This window comes from Bos mutus, chromosome 6 (assembly GCF_027580195.1).
Source record: "Bos mutus isolate GX-2022 chromosome 6, NWIPB_WYAK_1.1, whole genome shotgun sequence".
In the NCBI taxonomy this organism is placed as follows: Eukaryota; Metazoa; Chordata; class Mammalia; order Artiodactyla; family Bovidae; genus Bos; species Bos mutus.
In genome coordinates, this window is record NC_091622.1 from 104,329,102 (window position 1) to 104,341,967 (window position 12,866).

Sequence of the window (12,866 nt, forward strand, 5' to 3'; positions counted from 1 at the left end):
AGAGCCCATCTGTGTCTAATCCAGTAATTATAGACTGTGTTCAATTACCTTTTCAAACTTGGAGCAGACTGGAGACTAGGCAGTGAACAAACATAGGGGTTTGTCTAGACCTCAATTGACCACAGTCTAAAACTTGAATTTATATCTAATTTTATTTTTTGTTTGGTTTGATGGTTCTTAAAGGATTCATTTTTGCTACTTGTGTTCTACCTTCTTAGATTTGAGGTACTGCCTTTTCTCATCACAAAAGCTTGTGTATCATAGATAGCTTATGCTATAGTCAGATGTGTGTTTTCGGAATACTTTTGTCTGGAAATCAATAATTTGCACTGGAGAAAAGACTGCATGGGCTGGGGGGAGAGAGTTATACTCGTGAGTAGTATTTTTTAAAAGTAGCTGTTAAAATGTTGCTGCTGACTCTAACTTTTTTTATGTGCTAGGAAAAGATAATTTATTTTCCTCTTAAACTTAGAAAACTATAGTTGAGATAATTTTAAATTGCTTTATACAGTTAGTAAGATGTTTTGAAAAATACATGTAAACTGCTAAAATCTGTCTTTCCTTTATCAAAGGTATTTTACAGTTGTTTTTCTCTTTATACATTTTTATTGCATTTGCCCATCAGGCAGGTATCTGTTATTAAGACATTGTATAGATTTCAAAATCCACTTCAGACCATTTCAAGTCAGTTTATGATTTGATGAATCTTTGTGTGAGAATTAACCATGAGCAGCCACAGCTAGTTCAAAATATTCAAATATTATCCAGGAATCTTGGCACTTAAAGTTTTTCGTAAAACACAAGACGAAAGATCACCACAGGTTTTAGAATGCTTATGCAATAGTCAAAGCTCTTCCCCGCCCCCCGCCTACCCCCCACCATTATTTAGTATTCCAGTCATTCACATTCCAGTTAGCATTGGAAACCAATGTTCTGAGGTATTTATTGGAGTCATCATTGCATATTGTATTGTGAATTTTTCTAGAAACTTTATGACCGTTCTTAGTGTGGGTTTTGTTTTTTTTTAAAAGTTCATTTAGGTCTTACCATTCTTGGGATGTTTTTAAAGATTCTGTCGTAGGGGAGGGAAGTAGTTTTATTTGGTTGCGTGAATGAACTTTCTGAGAATTATATGGGAAAATGAAACTTGAAGAGAATTACAAATACCGTATGCTTAATAATTCCGTAAGACATTTGCTCAGTTACTCTAGAACAGTGTGATATCTTTACCTTCTTCTGGTCCCCATACTTCTTAGGGTCCTCACAGAGAAGGTTAAAGATTAGTCTTTCTAAGTAGGAGCTTAACAGAGACACTGTTTAGATCCTGTCTCATTCCTTCCCTGATCTGATCCTACTTAAAATGTTCCTGTCTCCACCCAGATTTTCCTAGACCAGCACTCCCTCCTAGTTCCTGCTTCATTATGTGATGTTTGGGCCACTGAGGTGCCCTCCTTCATGGCATTTAGCCTGACTTGGATTTTTGTGTTTGTTTACTAACCTGTTTAATGGCACTCCCACTGGACTGTAAGCTCTTTCAGATCACAGGCTGGAGGTGTGGTATGTTCTGTCTTCTCCCAGCACCAAGCACAGTGCTGCTTGTGGCAGACGTTTGCTTCTTGTTGGCTGAATGATGGGTGAATGCACCGGCTGCCGACTTCCATCCCATTCTCCCTGACTTAGTCACCATATCCACACTCTTTCTCAGATCACCCAAGCCTCTCTCAACCCAGCGTTAGTCTTCTCTCCTTTTCTTTTTGTGTCATTTCCTCCTATAGATCTTATTTCTCTTACCAAATAACTCTGGCCACGCTGGTGCCCTGCCCTTAAAAACTTCTCACCATTTCCCTTTCAGCCAACCAATTACTCTTCTTTTTACAAGGTGATCCATTCCTCAGAAACACTATTGCTCCGAGTTATACCTCCTCTTATATACTTGTACTTGTCCGGTATTTACACTTGATTGAACATAGCCTTGGAAAAGTTATTTTTATGGTTGAGGACATTTCTTTATGATCTGTTGATACAGAGCAGTTAGTCTGTGTTGGGCTGTGTTGTTATGGGGCCCACATGAGGTCTAAGTGTGAATAATACCTAGTATTTCTTTACAGCGTTCCAGTTTGCTGGTTGTTTTCACTCAATTCTCACAATCCTTTTACGAAGTCCTTCCTGTTTCAGAGATACGAGTCAGAGACATACACTTCAGAGAACCCAGGTTGACTCATAAACCCCAAAGCTGCAGGACAAAGATTCAGATCAGGGTTTTGTCACTCTATAAACTCTTTGTGGAACATCAAGATTATTTGAAAATATGTTCTGTCTTTACAGACATTCTTTACACATAGAAAACTGTTGGTTTGTTCACTGACTGAATTGATGCAGCCCGTAGTTATGGCTGTTGTATCACTTACTGAGCTCACTGCAGCTGGGTGACTGTTTGTCTCCCTGACTTTTGCTTTTTAAGGGCACTGGCCACATCTTATTCTATTTTCAGTCCACAATGTGTAGTCATAATAGAAATGCAAAGAACATTTGTTGAGTGAATATACAGTATCAGGGCTTCCCTGGTAGCTCAGAGGTAAAGGATCCACGTGCAGTGCAGGAGTTGCAGGAAATGCAGGTTGGATCCCTGGGTCAGGAAGAACCCCTGGAGGAGGGCATGGCAACCCATTCCAGTATTCTTGCCTAGAGAATCCCATGGACAGAGGAGCCTGGCGGGCTGCAGTCCATAGGGTCGCAAAGAGTTGGACACTACTGAAGTGATGCAGCATGCATAGTGTATCAAGTGAGAGAAATGCAGTAAAAAATAAATCCTTAACTGACATAGATAATATCTAAAACATTCTGCTACAAAGGCAGTATGGCGTGGTGGTGAACACCAGAGAGGCTAGAATCCAGTCTGCCCAGATTTCAAGCCCTGGCTGTGGCACTTTCTTGCTATGTGACCCAGGCAATTTACTTTGCCTCTGTGCGCATCAATTTTCTCATCTGAAGTGGGGCTTATAATCCTACCTGCCTTGTAGGGATGTTTATACACACACACACACATTCAGAATAGTATCAGACTCATAGTAATGCTCAATATATATTAGCTTTAGTTTAAACAGACCACATAGGACCACTGGGCCATGACGATAGGCATTCAAAAATGAATATAAATATAATTGAGATTGTTGTGTGTGTGTTAGTCACTCAGTCCTGTCTGACTCTTTTTGCGACCCCATGGACTGTAGTCCCCCCAACTAGGCTCCTCTGTCTATGGGATTCTCCAGGCAAGAATATTGGAGTGGGTTGCCATTTCCTTCTCATATCAGTAAAAATAGTGGAAAACTCTTAAGGAGTTGCTGCGTAATTTGAGCAGCTCACATTGCATGAAGGCAGCTTAAGAATGCTGAGTGGAGGAGCCGAGCATTGGTGTGCAGGAGAACGTTCACGCAGCAAAACATGCCCAGCGTTGTCTGTGCACTCTGCCACGTGGATGTGTATGATGTCTGCATATTCCGCATGTCAAGTTCAGAGGAGAAGGGTGCTATGAGGTGCTCCTTTAGACGGGAGCTAAGGACAATGCCTGGGCCATGCCCTCAGAGAGTAAAGGATATGGATCAGAATATCCTGGTTCGTGAGGAGGAGAGAATTTTGATTAAATAATCGGTTAAGCATCATGCAACAGAGGGAAGACCAGGAGGGTTGTCTGTATTAATTGGTTATCATGTAGAGAGTAGTTTCGTTGAAGACTTAGTTGAGAGAAGCCAGGTCAGAGAGCTTAAGAATAGATAAATCAGTGTCTTGAAAAATCAGGGCAAAGTGAACCATCCATTCAGGGTTCTTAGTATTGAAAGACAGGAGTGAAAGAGCTTTAAAAGGTAGAAATCATATCTAACTCTGAAATTCTCTTTCTGCCATAACCAAATAGCTGAAAGAACTTTGTTTTTACTCTAGTTTTTTTAAAATGAGAACAATGATAGGATGAATTTCATTCACAGAGTTTGCTTTCCATTCCAACTGCACTGTCTGTTGCTGTGTTCGACAAATTGATTGCTTAATTTATGATAATGTTTATGCAACTGCTTTCCTCATCTGCAGTGAAAAGACTGAGAAACATTTCTTTGGTTTGTGTATCTACGAGTCCTCCTGATTTGTAGAGAAGCCTTGAAGCCTTTACTTGACCACTCAGTAAAGAGTTCCTGAGCACTTTCAAGGTGCTGCTCGAAGCAGAGACGTCATAATGGACAACTCCTGGCCTCATGGATCGTGAAGGCTGAGGGCTGATAATCATGGCTCCTTTGATCATCATGTCTCCTTCGGGCCCCTTCTCTCCCTCAGTGGAAGCTGGAATCTCAGAGTTCTCCCTCCAGTAGTCAACTCTTACGTATTTGGATGGTTTTCTTCCAGGTCCTCCATGTTTTCATCATAGCCCTGCCCTCAGATTGACATTAAAAAGAAAAAAATTTATGTCATTTATAGAAGCAATGATTGAACATCCGTCTTTTCTAAGAAAAGTTAGAAGTTTATGGTTGTCTTCATCGTAGCCAACCAGCATGTTATTACTGTGCTAGCAAGGAGACACTGCAGACCTCTGGCTTTGTCGTGAGTGCTGGGGTACTTTTTATTCATCAGAGGATTAAGAATCTCATCAGTTATTCCTTTCTGTTGGGTGCCTGTTATAAAACGTAGAAATGTGATTTTTTATTGACCTTGGAATATTTAGAGATATTCAAGGTGCCATGTTTAAGTAATCTACTGATGGACTTTGAAAATACTAATATCAGCATTCCCATGTTCTGCTGGCAAATGTAGCCCCTAAAGTCAGCTCTAACACAGTAAGATTCAGGAACTGAGGAGAGAAAGCTGACTGAGATGACTCTGCAGGTTGAAGTCCCCCACACTCCTCCGTCACTTCAACCTTTTTCTCTGTCCTTCCTTTGATTAGGATTGGCCTGTGGCTCTATGCAGGGTTGCTTTTTCTAGGGTAATGTTGCGGTCAGGTCTTTGAGCCTACTTTCTGTGAGATCATAGCTGAATGGGAGGCCCTGAGAGGTCTGGCGTGCCTACAGCTGGGATTTGGCGTCTAGGTTCTTCCTGATCTTACTCTCAAGGTGCAAGTGCTTCTGAACTAACATGGAATGTAATTTCTGGGATTTGCTAATGGGAGAACTAAGGAAAGGTTTCCTGTCTCCTGTCTCCTCTTAGTCTTTGGGAAACTTCTAAAAATTTTGAACTTACACTGCCTCCTTCCTTAAATTTTTGAGTTGAATGCATTCATGTCCATTTGATGTGTATATTATCATATTCCTGGATTTTATTCTTGAACCGAGTTGGAAAGTTTCAAGGCAAACATTTGGTTTTCTGTTAGCCCACAAATTGGGCAATGGTTGTTCAATTATGGTCTGCCGTTGACTTAGGCAGAGTCACATGTTAGAAGTATATTTTGCTAGTAACCCACAAAGCATACCAACTGTCAGTCCTTTGTCATGTCTGCCTGTGGGCAGGAATCTCACAGTAGTAGTACTATTCCAGGATTTCATCTGTGGATTACTTAAATGTGTCATCTAGAAACTCACTGTAAAATACATTAGTGACAAAATAGCCAGGCATAGATGTTATGCCTGCCCACCTACCTAAAAATTCTACTCATCTCCCAGTGGATTCAGATGCTTCCCAGAATACTCAGCTCACAAACGTGCCTCAAATGTAGTAAAGGAAACCCAGTCCAATATGATGAGGAAATATTAATTTGCTGACTGTTTGCCCTGTGATACGTTTATTATTCATTATTAAATGGTTGTGGTGGATGCCTGGTTTGTTTTTTTGTTCCCAAACCACTCTTCTATCAACAATAGCACCTTCCTCCTTTTGGAAGCTGATACTGCCTCTGACTTCGAACATAGTTTCAGCAGAAGCTGCTGTTCTTCCATGTAACATCCTCCACCCTTCAGGTCACACACCATAGGCAGGGATCAGGCTCCAGTCAGGACAGTAAGACTCATTCCCTAAGATTTCCTGGGCTTCCCTGGTGGCTCAGTGGTAAAGAATCCACCTGCAGTGCAGGAGATGCAGGTTGAGTCCTTGGGTCGGAAAGATCCCCTGGAGAAGGAAATGGCAACCCACTCCAGTATTCTTGGCTGGGAAATCCCACGGACAGAGGAGTCTGGCGAGCTATAGTCCCTGGGGTCCCAAAGACTCAGAGATGACTGAGCGATTAAAATAACAACAAACATTTTTTAAAAATTGGGTTTTGAGAAAAGAGTCATTCTTTGTCCAGAGGCCTGATTTAACAAATAAAAGGAGCTGTTGACAATGTTCCCATTGCTGAATTGCAGTAAGAGAATTAAAGCTGAAATACAGAAGGAAAACCGGGTTAGAAATCAAGGGAGCTCTCGAGGGATTTTTTTTAATTAAAAAACTAATTTATTTTTAATTGAAGTATAGTTTACTCATATTAATTTCAGATATACAACATAGTGATTTGATATCTTTATAGACTTCACATCGTACAAAGTTCTTATGGTATTATTGCCTGTATTCCCTGTCCTGTACATTGCATCCCCGACTCCTTTATTTTACAATTGGTGGGTAGTTTGCACCCCTCCGTCTCCCTCACCTATTTCACCCCTACCTGCCTCCTTCCCTCTGGCCGCCACTAGCTTTTTCTCTGTACCTGTGAGTCTGTTTCTTTTTTATTATGTTTGTTTGTTTTGTTTTTTAGATTCCACCTATAAGTGAAACATATAGTATTTGTTTTTCTCTGTCAGACTTACTTCACTTAGCGTGAGATACCCTTTAGGTCCATCTGTGTTGTCACAGATGGCAAGATTTCATTCTTTTTTGTAACTGAGTATTATTCCATTGTGTGTACGTATGTATCACATCTCTATTTATTCATCTGTTGATGGGTACACTTAGGTTGCTTCCATGACTTGGCTATTAATGCTACAGCGAACATCGGGGCGCATATATCTTTTTGAATTATTGTTTTTGTTTTCTTTGGATAAATACCCAGAAGTGAATTGCTGGAGTGTATGGTAGTTTTGTTTTTAATTTTTTGAGGAACCTCCATACTATTTTTCACAGTGACTGCAACCAATTTACATCCCCATCAGAAGTGCCTGAGGGTTCCCTTTTCTCCACATCCTTATGGACACTTGTTATTTCTTGTCTTTTTGATGACAGTCATTTTGCCTGGTGTGAGGTGACATCTTACTGGGGTTTGCTTGTCATTTCCCTGATAATGAGCATCATTCCATCCCCAAACAGAAGAATGCACGTTCCTTTCAAGTGCACACAGAACCTTCCCCAGGATAGATCACGTTAGGCCACAGAAGTCTCAATACATTTAAGAAGAAAGAATCCGTTTCAAGCATTTTTCTGACCACAACGGCATGAGACTAGAAATCAGTTATAGGAAGACAATTGGAATAAACACAAATCCATGGAGACTAAACAGCGTGCTACCAAAAGCACCAGTGAGTCAACAAAGAAATCAGAGAGGAGGTCAAAGAGTAGCTTGAGGCAAATGAAAGTAGAAACACAGCTTTCCAGAATCTGTGGGATGCAGCAAAAGCCGTTCTAAGAGGGAAGTTTATAGCAATACAGGCCTTATTTTAAGAAACAAGAAGAGTCTCAAATGAACAACCTAACTTTACACCTAGAAGGACTAGAAAAAGAACAAAGTAAACCCCGAGTCAGTAGAAGGAAAGAAATAATAAAGATCAGAGCAGAAATAAATGAAATAGACACCAAAACAAACAATAGAAAAGATTGGTTAAACTATGAGCTGGTTTTTTTTCTTTTGTTTTGGTGGTGGTCTTTTTTTTTTTTTTTTTTTAAAGATAAGCAGAATCGATAAACCTTCAGGCAGACTCACAGAGAAGTTTTTAAATACCTACTTCCAGTTGTCTCAGAGGGCCAGCTGTGTCTTTGCCCTTCCCATGTCTTAACATTAAACGGTTGTCCTTAACTGGTGGCAGTTCAGCCTCCTGGGTATATTTGGCAATGTCTAGAGACATTGCTTGGGGGATGCTGCTAAACTACCCTACAATGTACAGGACAGCTCCTACTCCCCACATAATTTCCCTACAACAAAGAGTTATCTGGCTCAAAATGTCAGTAGAGCTTAGGGTGATAAACCCTGAAGTTTAATCCTTCTTTCAAACATGTTGGATAACATTGGCATCCATTCAGTCCCCACTCCCCATTTTTGGAACACTAGCTAGAACTAGTTTCTATTCAAGAGACCCTTAGCTAATTTAGGGGTATATATGAACTAATTGTGAATGTTGTTTGTTATTGGTACACATTTTAGTCCCATATTTAAGATATTTCAGTACACAAGTGACCCGATGAACCCCATCACTCAGATTTAGGGGGACTGTTGATTCACCTACCACAGGGGTTCAGATGGACACTTATAGCCTGTCTTGTGTACCCAAGCGACGTATCTAAACTTGCAAACTTTTGATGCATAACCTATTCATATAAATTGCTGCTAGGATTGCATCAAAATTATGCTGTCCTCCCTAAGATTTCTTTTGAGATTTATATTCAGCCCATGTTAGGGATGAAATATCCATTTTTAGGAGTAACTGTGCGGAACAAAACACTGTCTTATAAGGGCCTTGATCATGCTTGGTAAGTACAGGGAGCTACAGCATCTGTATTAACATGGGCTGGGCAAATGAAGTTCCCTCTTTGAAACTATTGCAAAGTAAGGTACCTCTGATTCATTTTCAGACTCATATACAGGAGTTTCTCAATGACAACTCAATGAAAAGAATGTTAGTAATGACTTCACAGCGAGAATTTGAGGTGTTAAGCACAGCCCTCCAGTTCATCTTGTAGATTAGGAATCAGATTTAATATTTCTTACATTTTTCACTAAATCTTTCTTTGACTAATGTCTTCTAAAAACCGTGACTGGGAATTCGCCCTAAGTTTCTTTCTCCTTGGCCTCCCTCATCGCTCTGGTTAAGCTGGGGTTGAATTGCAGAGCATTTTGTGAGGTGAGTTTCTCTGCCTCTCTCCCTCTCCCACTCCTCCTGGCACATAGTTGACTCATTAAATGTTTGCTCGAAGAACAATGCATATCTGTTTTTGAATTCTACTAACTTCTAAATTTTGATTTCCAGCTCAAACTTCTCCTCAAACACTACATTCTACTGCCTACTTGACGTGCTTGCTCAGAGGTCCGGTAGACCCTCGGTGTCCTTGCTTTTCATGGCAAATGCTAGGTCTGCTCCTGTCCTACTCCTGTCTTAGGGGCTTTGTACTTGTTCGCTCTACTTGTAATGCTTTCCCCCAGAGTATCTGTCAGGAGAACTCTTAGCTCCCCTCCCTTAAGCATGTCCTATATGTCATCTTGTCAGTGAGGCCATCTTAACCCCTCTATTTAAAAATTATAATTCACCTGTTCCCTCACACTCTACCTAGATTTCCCTTCCTTTACTCTACTTTTTCTTGTTTTTCCCCATAACACTCATCACCATCTGATATACTTTACTGGGGCTTCCCAGGTGGCTCAGGGGTAAAGAATTTGCCTGCCAGTGCAGGAGACAAGGGTTTGATCCCTGGATCGGGAAGATCCCCTGGAGAAGGAAATGGCAACCCACTCCAGTATTCTTGCCTGGAAAATCCCATGGACAGAGGAGCCTGGCATGCTGCAGTCCATGGGGTCGCAAATGAGTTGGGCACTACTCAGTGACTGAACAAGTAATATACTTTATTGACAAACTTATTTTTATATGTTATTTTTAATATATTTATTATATTTATTGTTTATTATCTGTTTAGACTCTGAGCCTGGTAGGCTTGCAGTCCATGGGATCGCTAAGAGTTGGATATAACTGAACGACTTTACTTTCACTTTTGACTTTCATGCATTGGAGAAGGAAATGGCAACCCACTCCAGTGTTCTTGCCTGGAGAATCCCAGGGACGGCGAAGCCTGGTGGGCTGCTGTCTGTGGGGTCGCACAGAGTCGGACACGACTGAAGCGACTTAGCAGCAGCAGCAGCAATTGTAAGCAGAGCCAAGATCGTTCAAACTGGGATCTTTTGACTCCCAAATTTAATTCAGTTTTTGTTACAAACCAGCTTCTTTGTTTTGACTTCAGAATGGCCTGATATTTCTGGTCTCCTGAAGTGTTTGGCTTAGTCTTTGTTTCAAAATAATTAATTTTCTTTATGTGCTGTGCTGTACTTAGTCGCTCAGTTGTGTCTGACTCTTTGTGACTCCACAGACTGTAGCCCACCAGGCTCCTCTGTTCATGGAGATTCTCCAGACAAGAATAATGGAGTGGGTTACCATGCCCTCCTCCAGGGAATCTTCCCAACCCAGGGATCAAACCCAGGTCTCCCGCATTGCTGGCAGATTCTTTACCATTTGAGCCACCAGAGAAGCCTATATAACCTACATAATTAAAGTGACGTTTGTTTCTGACTGCAAGACCAAAACCTCTAGGATTTTTACCGAATTTGGAGGCTATGTTTGGGATGATCTAAAGGGAAATACAGGCTACGTAGCATAAAAGAGATGAGAATGTGTAGTCAGAAGAGGCAGTTTTCTTCCAGAGTCACATCAGTGGGGAATGGAGAGACCCAAATGACAGACTCTTAAGACACCATGAACATACAGAAAACAAAAACAAAGACAACAGTGGTTTGGGATTTGACCCCCAAGTTGAAAGTCCTAGAAGCAGGTGCTTTTCACTTGAGCATTTCTACATGTTATAGTCTAGAAGGCATGGCAGCTGTGACACATTTACTTGATGATAACTCATAATTCTCCCAAGCAGTCATGGGAGGCCAGCTAGTATTTAAATTAAAAACACCCCCCCCATTTGGACTTCTGTATCTGTGTTTGGATGGCCAAAGTTGTTTGTTCTGTGGTCGGCTCTCTGGCATGGTGGCTGATAGACAGGAAGTGAAGTGAAGTGAAGTCGCTCAGTCGTGTCTGACTCTTTGCAACCCCGTGGACTGTAGCCTACCAGGCTCCTCAGTCCACGGAATTTTCCAGGCAAGAGTACTGGAGTGGGCTGCCTTTTCCTTCTCCAGGGGATCTTCCCAACTCAGGGATGGAACCCGGGTCTCCCGCACTACAGGCAGATGCTTTAGCGTCTGAGCCACCAGTGCTTACCTTGGGGACTGGAGCATAACGTGCTAGGAGAGTCTGTGTATCTTTCTAGTTGGCTTCTTTTTTTAATTTTAGTTTAATATTAACATACAATAAATTTGACTTTTAAACTGTTCAGCTCTGTGAATTTTAATACACATATGCATATATGTTTTACCAACATAAATGTATATATACATACATATGTATTCTCTTTTGGTATAACCATTTTAGTCAGAATACAGAACAATTACCTCTAAAATCTCCCTCATGTTATCCCTTTGTAGCCAACCCCGTCCAGCCATAACCGGTCCTTTCTTGCTGTAGTTTTGGTTTTTTGAGAATTTTATGTAAATGGAATCATGTAGTATGTAATCCTTTGATACTGACTTCTTTTCTCAAGTACAAAGCCTTCAATCTTAATATAAAGCCTTTGAGATTCCTTTAAGCTGTGTGTTTATTCAGAGCTCCTTCTTTACTGCTGCGCAGCAGTATCTGGAGGCACCATGATCATCACTTCTTGAGGACATTGAGGTTGTTTCCTGTTTTTGGCAATTATGATAGAGCTGCTGCATATTTGTGTATAGGTTTTTGTGTGAGAATAAATTTTTGTTTCTCTAGGGCAGATGGCCAGAAGTGGGACTGCTAGGTCATATGATAACTATATGTTATAAAAAACTGCCTGTGTACAAATGTTCTTAGCAGTGTTATTCATAATGAGGAAAAAGTGAAAATAGCCCAAATGTCCATCAACTTGAGGAATGGGTAAATAAAATCTGATATATCTATACAGTCAGTATTATTTGGCAGTAAAAAGAAATGTACTGATACTTATTGCAACAGGGATAAACCTTGAGAATATGCTTAATGGAAGAAACCAGTCACAAAGGACCACTTGTTGTATGATTCCATTTCTGTGAAATGTCCAGAAGAGAGGTATCTGTAGAGACAGGAGGTAGTATGGTTGTCTGGGGCTGGGAGGTTGGGTAGATATGGGAAGTGACTGCTGATGGATATCGCATCTTTGGAGTGATGAAAACATTCTAAAATTGATTGAAGTGATGGCTGCACAACTTGTGGATATACTAGAAACCATTGAATAGCACAGTTTAAATGAGTGAATTGTATACTATATGAATTATATCTTGGTAAGGCTGTTTAATGGCAACCCACTCCAGTATTCTTGCGTAGGAAATCTCATGGACAGAGTCTGAGCCTGGTGGGCTGTAGTCTGTGGGGTCACAAAGAATCAGACACGACTTAGCAACTGAGCACACAAGCTGTTTAAAAAAATAATAAACTGCTAACTTCTTTCCCACAGTGGCTGTACATTTTTGTATTCTCACCGGCAAAGCGTGGGAGGTCTAGGTGTTCATGTAAACCTCACCAGCACTTAGTATTGTCAGTATTTTTTATTTTAGCTACTTTTAATAGGTGTGTAGTGATATTTCACTACTCATTTGCATTTCCCTAGTTAATGATATGGAATAGTTTTCATATGCCTATCTGCTTTCTTTAGTGAGGAATCTGTGCATGTCTTGAGCTCATTTTATGACTGAGTTGTTTGTTTTCTTAGTGTGAAGATTGAGAGGTCTTGATATGTTCTGAATGCAAGTCCTTTGTCAGATATGTGGTTTGCAAGTATTTTCTCTTCCTCTCCTGATTAGCTCGTCTTTTTTCTCTCTTCAGTACTTCTTGATGAATTCCAAGTTCTCAGGGTTTCATTGTCTGATTACTCCTGTACCCTCAGTGCTTAATATCTGG

General features: G+C 40.7%; 1 protein-coding gene across 1 annotated transcript in view; it reads left to right on the forward strand.

Annotated features, from left to right (window-relative positions):
- Window positions 1-12,866, forward strand: part of STX18 (syntaxin 18) — a 119,648-nt gene that overhangs the window by 27,089 nt on the left and 79,693 nt on the right. The window lies entirely within an intron of this gene.